General features: G+C 36.7%; 2 long non-coding RNA genes across 13 annotated transcripts in view; one reads left to right on the top strand and one right to left on the bottom strand.

Moving 5' to 3' along the window:
- Positions 1-17,511, bottom strand: part of LOC102158976 (uncharacterized) — a 928,007-nt gene that overhangs the window by 118,100 nt on the left and 792,396 nt on the right. For 2 of the 12 annotated variants that reach the window (XR_014813172.1, XR_014813180.1), the window contains one exon: positions 801-2,274. The exons of the other annotated variants lie outside the window; for them this stretch is intronic. This is a non-coding gene — a long non-coding RNA (uncharacterized LOC102158976). Of the gene's footprint in view, positions 1-800; positions 2,275-17,511 lie in introns of those variants that run through there. 12 annotated transcript variants of the gene reach the window in all.
- LOC110261984 (uncharacterized) overlaps positions 1-17,511 on the top strand; it is a 229,611-nt gene that overhangs the window by 175,661 nt on the left and 36,439 nt on the right. The gene's annotated exons all lie outside the window — the stretch shown is intronic.

Below are 17,511 nucleotides of genomic sequence, written 5' to 3'. Positions count from 1 at the left end.
ACATTTTTATTTCATTCACAAATACAAGGTAGAATTTTTTATAAAAATATGATTTTTTTCTAACTAATGTTATTGAGAAATAACATGTAAGTTGATTGCATCAATTTCAAGTCTAAAATTTTGAGTTTTGACAGTTGTAGACTTCCACGGACCTCCCCCATGATTACGATATACTGTATTTCCATCATTCTCAAAGATTTCTTGTGCCTCTTTACACACTCTCTCTCTCTCTTTGCTCCAGACACAACTACTGATCTGCATTTTGTTACTATAAACCAGTTTGTATTTTATATCAATGGAATCATTTTGAATGTACCATTTCAGTCTGGACCTTTCATTCAACATATAGTTTTTGAAATTCATCCATATCATTGTGTGTTTTTCCTTTTTTATCACTGAGTAGTATTTCAGAGTATGGACATTTTGTTACCCATTTCCCTGTTGACAGCATTTAGATTGTTTCCTTTTGAAGGATGTTGGGTAAAGCTGCTATGAACGTTGATACATACATCTTTGTGGGGACATATGTTTCCATTTCTCTTAAGCAAATAAATAATTTAGAATGGAATGACTGGATATATGGTAGGTGTAGATCTAACTTTTGAAGCTATCAAACAAATTTCCATAGTGGCTGTAGTATTTCACATTCCCACCTGCACTGTATAAGATCAAGTTGCTCATATCCTTGACAACACTTAGTATTATCAGTCTTTTAAAATTTTAGGCATTGTGGTATAGTAATACCTCACTATGGTTTTAATTTGCGTTTTCCTGATGAATTATAATGTTGAAAATTTAAATTTTTTTTTTTTTTTTTTTTTTTTTTTTTGTCTTTCTGCCTTTTCTAGGGCCGCTCCTGCGGCATATGGAGGTTCCCAGGCTAGGGGTCGAATCAGAGCTGTAGCCGCCGGCCTATACCACAGCCATAGTAACCTGGGATCTGAGCCAAGTCTGCGACCTACACCACAGATCACGGCAACGGCGGATCCTCAACCCACTGAGCAAGGCCAGGGATCAAACCTGCAACCTCATGGTTCCTAGTTGGGTTCGTTAACCATTGAGCCACGATGGGAACTCCTAAAATTTTGAGTTAATTTTGAATCCAGTCCACTTCATTGTACCAAATGATAAAATTCTAGTTGGCAGAATGACTATGGCTTTTTAGAATAGTCATCTAGCTTGACAAAAATAGAAATATTTGATACATTTTGCATGGAATTTCTCATGATTCTTGCCTGGCCTCTCCAAACTTACCACTCCTCATTCCAATAGACTGCTCCCCTGGCTTCAGGCTGCTCCCATCAAAGGTCAGGAATGCAAAACCCTCTAGAAGCTCATATGGGCACATCTTGTCCTGACCACAGAAGTTAGGTGACATTGTGGCACAGCACTTTGGTGGGTGGGATGTTCCTATTGTAGTGGAGCAGTAGGTGTGAGTGTGACTCTCTGTGCCCTGCCTGTTGGGGCAAGATAGTGTTGCACCATCTGACTCCACTCTGCTGGAGAGTCCCCATCAAAGAGACCTAAAGGAAGGAGTCTGTTCCTTGGGGGGAGGCCACTGGCCCAGGCTCTGCCTCCTGGAGGTACTTCCCCTCTGCAGCTTCTTGAGCAAAACTGTTGCTGATCTGATCTGTGTAACCACAATGCACTTTGGCACTCTGGTTGAGGTGCTATAGATGAGACTCTTTTCATCTGCAGCTTATTACATAGATTTTTTTAAAGTTTTCAAGGAGAACTTTTTGGACAGTATCTGACTGCTTAAAAGATTTTGAGACCTAAAGAATATACAGTGGAGTTGGTGAAAAGAATATTTTATACATGAAGATTTTTATAAGGGCAGATGCACTACTTTGAACACATGGTGAGTAAGGAACACAGAAAAAAACTGCACCTTTCGGCCTTTCAGAAAATGTTTCCAGGATTCCCACACAAGATTATAATGGTTGGTATGCAGAAAACGAGGCCCCATAACTGATAGGCTTTAAAGCATTCTGGGCTTACCTTGTGATGTGTGATTGAAAAATGGAGCAGCTTTCCTTGACTTTCTTTTCCATATGTTTTTTACATTTAACTATCCAAGAGCTATATCATTAATCCCTCAAAATGGCCTCCTTTTTATTTGACCCAAGTTTCATTTCTTTTCTTTTTTCTTCTTTTTCTTTTTTCTTTTTTTCTTTTCCTGATGGGCTGGAGCCTATCTTGTGTTCTATATCTCAAGTGTTTAACATTCCATCAGCTGATATTAGCGGGCCAAAGGCCTTCTATTTTTGATATCTGAGTTAAAAGGAGATAAACATTTACTTAGCACAAAAGTTTTAGCAATAAGATGATGGTTAAGACTTCTTGATTTGTGAATTAGAATGTGGATTTGTTCCATTCAGGGAAACCTATATTTCACTCATAAAAATGAAGTTCCATTTACTGTACAATTAAGTGAATCACCACACATTAATCACAATTACTTTGTAAAAGGCTATGACATATATTTTAAACAAATAAACAATAGATCCTCTGTTCCAAGAAACATTTTGTCTAAGAAAAAAATGATTGTGTAATTCAAACCAGAAATTGCCCTAAATATTTAGCCCATATTGGCTCATTTTGCATGCCATTTTATCTGGGCACTTTCTGTTGACATTCTTCGTGTCCGAAACTTCATAGGCTGTGGTCATTTGTTACTCCGGCATCACCCATCTGCACATGCATTTGTCATTCTTCTGCTGAAGTTGGCTCTAGTTAGGCAATGGGAAGTCAGGGCTAGTGGAATAATGCCGTTATGTGAAGTATATCATTAGGGGACAAAATTGTACTTCAAAGACCAAGCACATATGGTTTTGACTTTTATAAAGATGGCAGGTGGACATGAAGAAAAGGTTGATTTCAAATTTATTTCCATGATAGGAGGAACTTCTTGAAGGTCTGAGGAAGATTAATTTCCAATTTGGAATTCCTAATAACTGAAACATGATCAGGGTTTTACAACTTCCTGAGGTAAATTTTCTGGATGACCGAGCCATCTTCATGTAAACCAATGGAACAACGTAATATAGGTCTCAGAATGATAGAATGCCGACAAATGTTTGGTAAGAGAAGCTTTGGAAAGTCAACACATGTAGAGTGTAATCCATTTGAAAAGTTTTAACCAGAGGATTTGTAACATTAGAGGAATAAAAATATAATTAACTTCTAAATATGATCCAAATAAAATCAAATACACTTTCAAAAATTAGTTCTCATTTTAAAAGAACAATTTGTGGGAGTTCCCGTCGTGGCGCAGTGGTTAACGAATCCGACTAGGAACCATGAGGTTGCGTGTTCGATCCCTGCCCTTGCTCAGTGGGTTGATGATCCGGCGTTGCCGTGAGCTGTGGTGTAGGTTGCAGACGCAGCTCGGATCCAACGTTGCTGTGGCCCTGGTGTAGGCCAGCGGCTTCAGCTCCAATCAGACCCCTAGCCTGGGAACTTCCATATGCCACGGGAGCGGCCCAAGAAATGGCAAAAAGACAAAAAAAAAAAAAAAAAAAAAAAAAAAAAAAAGAACAATTTGTTATGTATCTAATTTAATTTTTAGTTATTTTTAAATTTTATTTATTTATTTATTTATTTATTTATTTATTTATTTATTTATTTATTTTTGTCTTTTAGAGCCACACTGCGGCATAGGGCGGTTCCCTGGCTAGAGGTCTAATCGGAGCTGTAGCCGCCAGCCTACACCACAGCCACAGCCACTCCAGATCTGAGCTGTGTTTGCAATCTACACCACATCTCACAGCAATGCTAGATCCTAACCCACTGAGAGAGGTCAGGAATCAAACCTGCAACTTCATGGTTCCTAGTCGGATTCGTTTCTGCTGCACTGCAACAGGAACTCCTAATTTAATTTTTAATATTGTTCAGCATATGAGGGCTTTCTTGTATTCTAGAATGTTAAAGCTTCTTTAATAATGATAATAGTTGGGTTTTTCTAGAAGCAGTTTTTTTCTTTTGTACTTACGATGCTTTCAATCAAATAAGGGTTGAAGATTGAGCAAACACAAATATAATTCTACCGTTAGCAATTATCTTATAGACATTTGCATGTACAATGCTTGTAGCTCCTCCAGCAATATTTGCAATAGCAAAAAACCAAGAAATCACCTGCATGTCCATTTGCAAGGAGCAAATTAGATATGTCATGTTACAAATAAGTACTAATTCTCTGCCCCATTCCACAAAATAATACAGATCCATATATGATGCCAGGGAATAATCTCAAGGATATAGTGATTATATAAAAAGCAAAGCTCAGAACAGTACAAAGGATGTACTACCATTTATATAAAAAGGATGCATAAAATATACATTCTTTATACATACAATTTTATAAATAAAACCACTGACTCAAAATTTAAAAAATAAGGTGCCATCTTTTCCCCATTGATATTCTGTGCACAGGAAGAGAAGGGACTGCGCAGGGGAACCACTGCTTCCTCAGCCTCTAAGTTCCTTGACATTACAAATGGTTTTCTTACAGCCTTGTATAGAAGGAAGTGATCAATCAAGGATCTCTTTACAAAAATTTCTCTATTTTGAGTAAGGGCTCCTCTTTCTAAGCCTTGCTTTCCTTTTTCAGTAGTTGGGATTTTTGTGAGATGAGGGAGCTGTTGGGGAGGGGTCCCTTTCACACAAAGCAGTTCTGGGTGGGGGTAAACTGCACCAGAGCAGGCTTGTGGGCACTTCTGGCAGGGGAGGAGGGGCTGCAGTCTTCATTATTTCCATCTTTGTGACAGATGAGTTACATATTTCATTTATATTTTATGGATTTTATTTCTCTAATTAAAAAAAAATTTTTGGCTGTGCTCATGGCATGTGGAAGTTCCTAGGCCAGGGATCAAACCCATTCCACAGCAGTGACCCAAGCCATAGCAGTAACAACACCGATCCTTAATCCACTGCACTATAAGGGAATTCTTCTTCTGTAGTTTTTTGTGTAAGTCTCCAGTGTAGCTAGTTCTCTCATACAGTGAGTTTAGGAAAATATTTTAGAAAACTTTTTGAAGACGTGTATAAAGATTGATGCTGGTAGGCAGAGGGTAATAGGTATCTTCTCTAAGTGAGAAGGGAGGTCACTTTTGGCAGCTGGGAAATGGGGAGGTATTATCAATATTGTAGGAACCCCAGACAGAATATTAGCTCAGTTCTTGGGAGGAAAATTACAGCAAGGTTGTTATACAGATTTAAGTCTGGCATCTTCTCCACTGATAAGAGTTTCTTGTGATTTACAGCCATCCTCTTTCTTGTACAGAGAGGATGACACACTTACATAAGGAGATTTCCCTTATAAATGGAAATTTCTCTTACAAATTATAAATTCTATTCTCTTTAGAGCTTCTCCAGTGTCTGCTTTTTCTCCAAAATAATCAGCTCAAAATAATCCTTATGCTATAGAGTCATACCGGGGGTTGGCATTTTCTGCTACCCTTCACCGTTCTTGGTGGAACCAGGAAAATCACAGCTTGAATAAGAAAAGACAGTCAACAGATACCAACAATGAGATGAGCCAGATGTGGGGATTATCTGAGAGAAATTTGAGGGCCATCATTATGAAAGTGCTTCTAAGCATTCTTGAAACAAATGAAAACTTTAACATGTCACCAAAAATATAGAAAATACATATATTAAAAAACAACTTCCAAAAACACAGTGAGTTATTCCAAACATTTAAGAAATAAATATCATATTTTATACAAATTTTCTAGAGTTTTTTTTTAAAGTAATAGATCCCAGCTCTTTCTTCAAGCCAAGATAATATTGATACCAAACACTGACAAGTCCATGACAAAAAAAGAAAATTATGAACCAATCTCACTCATGAAGATAAATGTAAAATTCCTAAAATAGATATGTTAAAGAGGTTTCCAATGTCATTTCTGACATGGTTAAAAAAAAAAAAAACCAAAACAACAACAAAAAAAAAACAAACTTAAAAGGCATTTCCATTCTTACAACAAGAAAAATTTAGAGACTGAAAACAATGACTTTTCTGGGATTCAAGAGTAAACTAAAGTTGTAGGGCAGACCACTACTCCAAAGCTGGTGAGACAGGAATCAGAGGGATGGAACTGCCTGGAATTGAAAACACAAAAGACAAATGGCTAGGAACACTAATGCAGCAATACTGATGCATTGCTGGAGGTTGGATAAGGACTAGCACAGGACTGAAAACTTCTGGGGGGACCACCATTCTTGAGAGTGGCCCACAATTTTGTGGCCCTTCCCCCCAAAGCTGTAAAAGGGGTTCCAGGTTCTCACAGTGAAGATTCTAGAAGAACTTCCTCATGACCGTAGTAGGGGAAAGGGAAGAATAACTATTGGGAAACATGCTCTGGGCTTCTCCATTTCAAATGCCTAAAGTCCAGGAGAGAAGACTTCATCAGAGTGCACTCAGAAACCTCACTGCAGATGGGAAAATGGAATACCTCCAAATTCAGCCCCCTTTGGTTTTCCTGTGTCACCCAAGGGTAGTGACTAGGAGTAAAGTCAGGTGGGGAAAGGACTTCAAGGAAATAGGCTGGGAACTGCAACTAAGAAAGGAGGAGGTGGAGTTCCCGTCATGGCTCAGTGGTTAACGATTCTGACTAGGAACCAAGAGGTTGTAGGTTCAATCCCTGGCCTCGTTCAGTGGGTTAAGGATCCAGCATTGTCATGAACTGTGGTGTAGGTTGCAGACATGGCTCGGATCTCGAGTTGCTGTGGCTTCAGCTCCAATTAGACCCCTAGCCTGGGAACCTCCTTATGCCATGGGTGTGGCCTTAGAAAAAGACAAAAAAAAAAAAGGAGGAGGTAGAGGGGATAAAGTTATATTTCTGCAGGAGAGTCAGAAACACTTTTTTTTTTTAATACCATAAAAATTATTTTTTGTTTTTGTTGTAAGAGAAGGGGTGTGGATGTCAAATCCTGGACATTAAAAATTTATTTATTCACTATACACAGAACATGTCCTCTCTAAAATACACATGCAAATTCCTAAAAAGTATAATTCGACAAACATTTTCTACACTACAGAACATATTATATCTGTTGGGATAAGAGCTCTCTGCCTCAGAATAATCTAATTATAGCACCAGAGTCTCTTCTATATCTGATGCAAAGTTAAATACTTATTTTGGGGATTATTTCCTAATATATGTTTGAGGAGGCAGAGTTAACATTAACATAACTCTAGTATATTACAGTCACTGCATAATAAATGAAAGTGTTTTATCACAGATTAAATCATTTTTTTCATTATTTGCATTAATGGGTTGCAAACAAACAGGATGCCTCAACACAGGCCCCATTAAATCCTGAGAATTAATTGGAACATTAAGACTGCTCCTTTTTCCCCAAGTCTACCACTGCACTAACTAGGCCACAGGTACAATAACAGCAATTACAGCTAAAAGATCTGCCAGACACAGATGGTCTCAGAGAGGAGTTCATTGGAAGCCCTAAGTTAAGAAGCGAAACAAAATAAAGACACTCCAGGAATCTGAAACCTCTGATAGCTGTAGTAGTCCACTGAACAAAACCTTACTTTGAGCCATATTAATACATATCCTCCCACTTAAGTCCTATTTTCTCACTTTCCATTACCCAATACAACATGTCTGGTTTTCAAAAACAAATACGCAATCAAAGCAAAAAACTACAAGCTATGCCAAAAAGCATGGAAACAAAAACACGCTCCGAAGAGATTCGGGTATGATACAGATGTTGGAATTATGATAAGGATGTAAAGTAACTATACTTAATATATTAAGGAGTCTATTAGAAAAGTAGACAACAGGTAAGAATGCCCATGATGAGCTTATCAGTAGACTGGACACAGCTGAAGAAAGAATCTATAAACTTGAATACAGGACAATAGAAACTCTTCAGATTGAAATGTAAAGTGAAAACTGAATTAACATAAAGATAATGGTACATCTAAGAACTCTAAGACAATTTCAAAAGGTATAATTATGAGTAATTAGAATTCCAGAAGAAGAGAGAAGGGAGCAGAATTTAGAAATAATACTGGCTGGGAACTTTCCAAAATTATTTAAAAAAAAGAAAAACCAACTAAAATCTTACAAACGGTGAAATTATCTTTCAAAATTGAAGGATAAATACTTTCTTACACAAAGAAAAATTGAGGAAATTTATTGCCGGGAGTCTGGCCCTGCAAGAAATGTTGAAAGGAGTAGAAGAAAACAATGATGTATCAGACATTAGATTTACCTAAAAAAAAGAGGAGCATCAGAGGAGGAATAAATAAAACAAAATAAAATAAAATATTCTTAATTGATCTGAAATTGAACTGTTTGTTTATAGTAATATAATACCAATGTGATGAGTAATCATAGCATGTGCTTAAGTGACAAGGAATGGGAGAGGAATTGGGGATACTGTTATCAGGTACCTGCATTACATATGAAGTGGTATAATGTTATTCGAAGGAGGACTTAGATTATTTTTTAAAGTATATCATCAACACTAAGGCAACCACTAAAAATTTTAAAAGGAATTTTTTGAGGAGGAAGACATTTTCCTCTACTCATCTAGGTTCTCTGGCAGGTCTAAGAATTAAATCAACATGAGACAGATTAACAGGAGAAAATTAAAGTTTAATCCCATGTATACATGGAAGAGACCTAGGAAAACTGATTCACTTACCAAAATGCTCTATCCCTCACCTTAAATCCATCTTCAACTAAAGACCAAAGAGGAGGGTAGCAGTTTGGAACTTCAAAGGGGAGGAAGGCAATTCACACGGAGATGGAAAAGCAAATGTTTGCTGGGTCATGCAGAGATAATGGGACACAGAGAGAAATTTTAACAAACATTTTGTTAGGTTCCTCGATGTCTACCACACCTAGTTCATACTGTAGTTATCTATGGTGATAGTGCCCTTCCTGGTACAGGTCTTCTCCTCATATTCTTTTAGGCATTTCGGGGGAAGGTCAAACTTTCCTTCTGAGTCTTTTGGGCCTTGATTGTTCTCAGCTAGAGATAACACACACACAATTTTTTTTTTTTTTTAATTTAAAGAAAGAAAGAATACATACACCAAAGAGACATTTTGGGCTGGCAAATTTTGCTCCTCTATAGTATGAATAATACACTAAAAGAGAAAATAATAAGAAATTATATGTTTCTCAGTCAAAACTAGAGAAGACAGAAAAAGAAAGAAAAGAAGAAACAAAGAGAAAATGCAACAAATAGAATATAGTTACAAAATGGTAGGGATTAATCCAATTATTTCAATAATTATTGTAAATGGAATTTTATATATCAATAGAAAGAACCATGTACCACTACATGCAACCACATGGATGAATTGCACAAATATAATGTTGAATGAATGAAGCAGACACCAGATAATACACATCGTGTGATTCTATTTCTAAGAGTTCAGGAGTTCCCATCGTGGCGCAGCGGAAACGAATCTGACTAGGAATCATGAGGTTGCAGGTTCAATCCCTGGCCTTGGTCAGTGGGTTAAGGATCCGGTGTCACCCTGAACTGTGGTGTAAGTTACAGATGCATCTTGGATCTGGCATTGCTGTGGCTGTGTCGTAGGCCAGCGGCTACAGCTCCAACTAGACCCCTAGCCTGGGAACCTCCATATGCTGTGGGGGCGGCTCTAAAAAGACACACACACACAAAAGAGTTCAAAACATGTAAAAGTAATATATTGCTTAGATGTCAGATTTGTGGTTACATTTTATGGACTAATGACTGTGGAGGGACATGGGGGGATTCCTGTGATGCTGCTAATACTCTATTTCTTGACCAAGTTGGCTGTTAATGAACATCTTTTTTGGGAATCTTCCTCAATGTGCATACATCAAATTTGTGCTTTTTTCTGTATGTAAGTTTCAATAAAAACAATTACCTAATTTATTCAAAGGCATTAATTGAATATCAGACAAGGCAGAAATTCTTGCTAACATCTGGCTTCAATTTATAAACTTATTCTTATTTACATATTCCAAGCTCTCCCCTAAACATACCCTATAACTACTGTTTTGCTCACATACATTAATTTTGGATTTTCTACCCTTTACTAAAAATCTTTTTAGTTCTTTGATACCTGACTCAAATCTCCAGAATTAATTCTTCTTGTTTTAATTCTCAAGTCCATCATCCTCGTTCAGGTCCTTATCTTTCTGAAAATAAATAATAAGCTTTTGTCTGATTGCCCTCTTTTCCAATTCATTCTAATTAGACACAGGATCCAGATAGATTTTTCTAATATCTCTCCTTATTTCCTAACAATCTTTCCCAACTTAAAAAAAGTATTTTTCAACTGTACTCTGATTTAAGTTTAAGTTTTTCTGCCTTGAATTCAAAGCTTTCTGTAATCTGTCATCATCATATCTATCTTTGAGTGAACACACAATGCAGGTAATCGGCTACTTTCTATCTTCCAATAAGAAATTGTGTCCCTCTTTTGGGGGCAGGCAGATATCATTCATTCCTCCTCTGCATGAGATATTCTGAAATTCCATCTCCACTGGTGAATTTAAAGTCACTTCTGTAAATATTTTGAGGACTTGCAATGTTTGGACAAAACAAAAGTATGAGTAAAATACAAACCCTCCCTTCATGACACTTAAACATTTAATGTGGGAAGCCCAGAGATGACTGTGGCTTTGGTAAGTCCTTTGTTTTTGAAGGTTACACAAGGAAAGTTATATTCTTCAGTGTCACAGGCTGTGGGCTTTTGCTCTGTGCTCCTGGCCCATTGGCTCCCCCTCACAGATATCCTTTGATGGGCCCAATACGATTTTACAATAGTTACTGTAGTCTATGATAACAGCTCTTAAACAGTAGAAATATTATAAGTGTTTATGACATATATGTTAAATAATAGTTTGTGTTAATCTAAGTGAGGGAAAACATCAGTTGAGAATTGCCACAAAGCATTTCTCCTTTGAAATCATGGCTGAAAAATATAATAGAAGCTCTTTTACATTACATTACGGATGCAAACCTTTTGTGACAAAGACCAGCAGTCACCTTCATGTACAAAGCTCAGTATTTCATGTGTTCCTGATAGGCTGAGGATTGCTTATTGCACTTGAGAATGCAATTAGGATTCAGAAGAATGAATGCAAATTGTACATACAATTTCAAGAGGTTCACAGAATCCCTTTCAAAAAAAAAAAAAAATTCAGGACTTTGACAATAATGCAAGAGCCATCTTTACTGAGATAGTCACTATACCTTCCCTGAAAGAACAGTTCTACAGCAGAAAGGCAAATCAACTTGTAAGAAAACACAGAGATGGAAACAATTAATCATGACAAGAAGAAACAGATAAGATTTCACAGAGAAGATGACATTTGATCAGAGCCTTAAGAGATGAGTAGCATTCCAGTAGGAAGAAGAGAAACAAACTATTACAAACGGAGAGGATGTTATAAGGAAAAGCAAAGTGGCTGGCCTGAAAGGAATAGAGGTCAGCCAGAGACAGATGTACTTGGCAGTGGTCAACCTAGCAGATGACTTCTGAATAGTGAAAGAAGGAGGATTTGAACAGAGCCCCCGTGAAAATTTCTACATTTAAGGGGTAAGCAGAGGGAGAGGAAGCAAGGAAAACCAAGAAAGATTATTATTAGAGAAGTTGAGGCAAACTAGGTTATTTAGTGTTGTATACATGGAAGAAGGCCTTTAAGGAGGGAGCGATCTATCGATTTAGGTGCTAGAGAATGCAAGAGCTGACCGAACAAAGAAAATCATCAGTTCGATTCTGCAGTTAGTACAAGTAAGTGCGTGTTTGCTGGCATGTTGGGTAGATGGAGGCATAGCCCAGAATGCAGCAGAATGGAGAGTAAAGGGGAGAAGGTAAGAAAGTGAAGATCCAGCTCAAAATTTTTTCCCATACTTTATCACAAACTGAGAATAATCCTTCTCTCCCAGTGGACTCTCTTAATACTTGGTTTGTATCATTTACTATCATTTACTAATACTTTCTTTTTTTATGGCTGCACCCACAGCACATGGAAGTTCCTGGGCCAGGGATTGAAGCTGTGACCCGGATCCTTTAACCCACTGCACAGCACCGGGGATCTAACCCGAAACTCTTCAGTGACTCGAGCCGCTGCATTTGGATTCTTAACCCGCTGTTCCCACAGCAGGAACTCCTCATTTACTGATACTTTTAATGAAAAAACATGGCTTGTGGATATTCATATGCACATTTTATCTCCCTATTTTGATTACTACACATTTTATATAATTTATAACTTTAAAGAGTACTTAGGTAGTGTGTTCAATGATGAACTGTTTAAGCAGCGTGTAGTTAAGGAAGATTCTTACTCTTTCATGAACTTACACTGACCAGTCTAATGCTTTCTTCCTCCACTGAGCTACAGTGGTGATTGTCTATATCCATTGCTCTTTTTAAATACTTCCATTTTTTTTTTAGTTTGAAGCATCTTGAAGTGTGTGTATCTACATGTTTTATCATCCTTGAGGTGCAGTAGATCCTCAAGGCATTGACTGTTCTACACAGAACTAAGCCCATTTCCCAGTACCCTCAGGTCACCTCTCCAAAACCAGTGACACCAACAAAACCAAGTGAAGCCAAAGTTAGCCAAATCAAGTCATATGATGTGCACATGAAATTCAACTACATTCAAACATAACAACTCTCATAGCCTCGAGGTTCTCTGTTTACTTTTATGAACTGTTTATAAGTACTGTTCTTATTTGCATATCTCTGAATGATGAATGCTTGAATACCAGTTTGATCATTTTCTTTGAGAATAATTTTCTGAACTTTTAGAAACAACCTAGAGTGTTCACTCAGAGCAACTCATTAAAGGCTATTTGGGAAAGTTACCCAGTGACTTGGTGAGTATCTTGGTGAATAGCCTTCTAGAGACTCTGGACACCTATGTCAAACAGACTTAGCAATTGAACAGTAGAAAAAAGTTCTGAAGGAGCAGTTTCCCTAGCAAAACTTCTGAGACATTTCAAAAAAAATTCTAGACAAATAACCCTAATCTCTGGTGGGGTTGCTTTAAAAAAAAAAAAAAAGTAGAAATGAAAAAGGTGGAATCGATGGATTAGGTAAAAGTTGAAACTGAACATTTAGGGCATCTCAGCTAGCAGCAAATCAATTATGTCACTTTTTCTATCCTTCACCTAAAAACCATCTGGGGCTGTCATGTAGCCTCAGCCTCTAAGCACTGTCAAGAAGGAATTGTCCCGATTGTCAAGAACACATACTTTACATGACTTGTACAACACTTAGATGAGGAAGGCAACTTATCCAACAATGGGTAAAGTTATATGGTGTTCAGGAAGTCCGTAAGTATGACTAGCTCCAGGATAATGTAAATGTTTATAAAGCACAGTCAGCAGTTAGAGACTTCACACTTCCTTCCACCCAACACCTAATTTATTTTTTTCTTGAAAAAATTATTGCCGTTTTTCAATTCAGGATATTTTCAAGCATATATTTTGGTCTTTCCAGGTTTCAGTAATCTTTTTTTCTGTCTCCAGTTGCTTCTCTTTCACCTATCACAAGTCTTTGGAATTGCAAAATCATTAGAAAGTTATTTCTCCATTATATAAGGGCTCTGGAGGAGTATGGAAAGGATTCTTAATGATTTTAGCTTATAGAAATGGTATTTTGGGTATTAGAAATTAGAGTTAACTGTAGATCATTTTAAGTCAAGTATATGAGTACTCTCAGAGTTTCATTCTCACTGTAAAGGGGCTAAATAAGCATTAAGAATATAGTTCCTGGCCTCATAGAGCTTAACAGCCACCTGAAAAGATAGACGAATGAATTTAACTTTAATTTTAAGGAAAGTCCTCTGAATTGTAAACATACCATTCTAGGGAAAAAAATAGGCCTTTAACTTCAGATTTTCTCCCTATCTTACATGGTTCAAATATGTTCAAATGTTTGTGCTCATTCATAAGATGTGTGTAATCATCTAAGGATGTTCCTTGCATCTTTAAAATGTTAATTCTGTGTCATTCTTTGTTCTCTAGCATATTGGTCCTCTATCCAAGCGCCTTTCAAAATCTGCTGCATTACTGAGGACTAAATATTTTCCTGACTCATTCTAGCTATTTCTTTCCCTTTGAGATCATGAACAGAGGGATATCCTCTGTGTCAAGGCAATATCTCCAAGGAATTGATTATAATGGCCTGTTGCCAAAGATGCCCCAGAGTTATGTATTAAGACAGTTTTATTTTGTTCACTTCTTGGATGCAACCTTCAGAATCAAATTACTGCCTTTGAGAAGGAAAACAATTGCAAAAGAATATCTTTAACTTAGCTGCTCATATAAGCTTGGCATCATTACTTGGGATAATATGGACAGTCATTTTAATGGGTAATTAGCAGTCATCAGACCCTACAGAGGATAAGGTTTGGGAAGTTAGAGCAGATGATTTTCAAATGCCATTGCAATTCTGACACTCTGTGACCTCGCCGTTGCTACCACACAGGTGAGCCAGCTGAAGGGCACACTGAATGGATGACTAAAGCCATAACCACCTGAAATCTGAAGAGCCAGCAGTGATTTCTCTTACACTTGCTGTTAGATGATGATTTATCTCTTTCTGCTTATTATCTTAAGTATCATGTATTAACTCATAGAAAATGCCATAAAAACTGGTCTATCTTTTTCCTTTTGAATGGTTTCCTTCATAAATGGTGGAAAAAAGTTGGGATGAAATAGTAGTGCTTCCTTATTCCATGTACTCTATGATTATGGTCCAAACTTGGATTGACACACATGCAATCACGGATTTCTGAGAGGTGCTGCTTTAGGAGCCGACTCACCTTTCTTCTTCTCACTGTAAATGTATGTTTGGAATCTTTTTGTTTTTATGGAGTGTTTTTTTTTTTTTTTCAGTGCTATTAATATAGTCAATGACCTCTCTTTTTTCTTTTGTTTTTTGAAGTGAAATAATGTTACTGTCTAGGGGTCATTAAATCATTCAAATGAAAACAAGTGTACTTAACAGAAATTGCTTCGTTTAAAATGTTTGGGCATATGTACATGATAGAGCAGTATATAAGATACTAACGAGCAGGAATAAAATACCAGCGATATAAACCTTCATCTGAAGCTGATGATAGATGGAACATTTGGCATCCTTCAAAAGTCCTGCAGCCCTTTTTAACCATTCAGAGTTTGGCCTCCTCAGACTGGCTAAGAAACATACAGCCCTGCTACTGAAGATTGGAAAAAGAGCTTGAGGTCAGAGGTCGACACAGTGAGGGAGTTTGCTCTTTAAGAGGTTATCTGTGGATCTGCAAAGCCAAAGTGTAATTGGGTTTTGTGATGTGATTTTAGTGTGTAATTGTATATGATCTTAGATAGTTTCGAAGACAAGCCTGAAAGATTTTTCCAGCCTGTTTGTGATAGCAATTTTAGGGATTGTGTGCAATCTTGGATGGACAATTCAGAATGATCAAAAATAGCCAATAGACACAATACAACAAATACTTGATTCACCTTAATTATAATTTCAGCACATTGATTTTACCAAAACATGTTCTTTCTTTTTAGGACATTATATTGACTGTGAAAATAAAGATACCCTTTTCATGGCTAGTATCATCAGTATAGCCAATTTTATATCATCAGTATAGTTCTCAGTGTTTCAGAGTTTGAATTAAACTTGAGGATTTCTGAATCATTACAAGGAAAGAAAAAAGTTAGTGCATTGAAACTGAATGTATAGGATTCTTTTTGCCTCCAAATTCATCAAGTTTCTGATTCTTGAATTTCCTAAGCAATTGGAAATAAACATTTCCTTATTGTTTTAGTTGTTTAGGGTTGCCTTGATTAAGCTGTCACTGCTGTCAGTTATGTTCTTATAAGCCTGGTTGGATCTATTTCATGTTAGGAAAAAGCTCAGATAAATCCAGGAAAGCTTAATGTTTATCCAATGTGAAAATAATTACTCAAAAGTGTTATTCTTAATCCAGATAATTAGAGTGAGGAAGGAAAGATCAGTGTCATTGTGAATTATGCCCCGGCAATTGACTCTTGGTCCTTGTAAGTTTCAGGTGAAGATGTGAATGGATAAAGGTTAGATTAAACATAATCCAAAGTAGCTGCAACCTTAATCTGTTATGATACAAGGATGATCACTTAAAAAGAGCTGGATTGTGGGATTGTTTCTGGTTGGATAAGATGCCGCTCGACTGGGACTAGTCTTAAAACATGCTTAGCACCATGTCACTGCAGCTGTAAGCACTTGTGCACGACTGCAGCCTGCCACAACTAACAGACGCTCCCAGGCTCATGCTGCACGTCAGAGTATAACCCTTTCACAATATCTGGGCTTCACATTAACGTGCCTTCCAATGGTCTGCATGGAAAAAATATTTCCTGTGGCCTTTGTGGCATCTCTTCTTGGTTGTAATAAGCATGGATTTAGAATCTGCTAAAACTCTGGTATAAAGTATGCAGCCATTTTTGAACATAAAAATTAAAGGGTCTATTTGTAATTGAGCTTCTTTTTGCTCTGTTTCAACATAGAAATGATTTCAAATGTCATTCTTTAAGGTAATTCATAATGTTCATAGAACTACTTCTCTCTCAAGTATTTTGAAAATGAAGTTAGGCTTTTCTAAATATTACTGTGGAGTTAAAAAAGAATTTTTTTTGAAGTATGGGTAAAAAGATCCAAAAAGGCTTTTAAGACATGATGCAAAATCCAGCCATTTTTTTTAATTGAAAGGAAAAAATATTTGATGTTTCATCTATTTCTACCAATAAATCTCAGCAGTTTAATATATTTAATTTCTGAATGGTTACATTGTTTTGATTGTACAAAAGAGAATACAAATATTTTTACAATTATCATGTGAAACCTTACTGCCTAAATTGAAATGAATTGCCATTTTATGACAAATAAATTTTAGTGTTTGAATGAATATTTAATAATTTGCGGTAGTGGTTTATTTCTCTCCTGAGTAAAATTATGTTGTGCCACATTTATTGTTGCTAAACAGTTAAGAAAACAACTAATAAAATGTAAACGGGTAATAAGGTGGATTTTTTGGAACACATTTAGCTTACTTGGAACAAATTTCCAAAAGATTAGTTTGCATAATCTATAAATATCATTTTAATAAATATAGCTCTAATATACCAACATGTTTTAACCTTCACTGAAATCCAAACTTACTCCGACATTCATTGTACTTTGATAATACACGCTTTGATAATACACGCTATATAACACGCTCTTCTATAAATGTACCAGGTAAGTTTTCTAGTGACATTAATGACTTCAGTACATATTTGTGCAAAAAATTATTTTTCAAAGGCCATGAGCATTTGCTGGGCATTCACCGCCCACATTTAGCCTCCTGGTTCATGTTTTCACAAATTAATTAATGTCATTAATTTATTCAACTGATGTTTTACCAATGGACTGATACGTGCCGAAGTGGTCTTTTGGCCGTGAACAAAACAAACTCCCTGCCTTCATGAAGCTTAGATTTTTGTGTGTAGAGA

This window comes from Sus scrofa, chromosome 8 (assembly GCF_054392235.1).
Source record: "Sus scrofa isolate SSC_HxYL_T2T_F1_AM1 chromosome 8, Sscrofa_HxYL_maternal_Yorkshire_Landrace_v2.0, whole genome shotgun sequence".
NCBI classification, from domain to species: Eukaryota; Metazoa; Chordata; class Mammalia; order Artiodactyla; family Suidae; genus Sus; species Sus scrofa.
The sequence above is the reverse complement of the archived record's forward strand: the minus strand, read 5'-3'. Positions and strand labels throughout refer to the sequence as shown.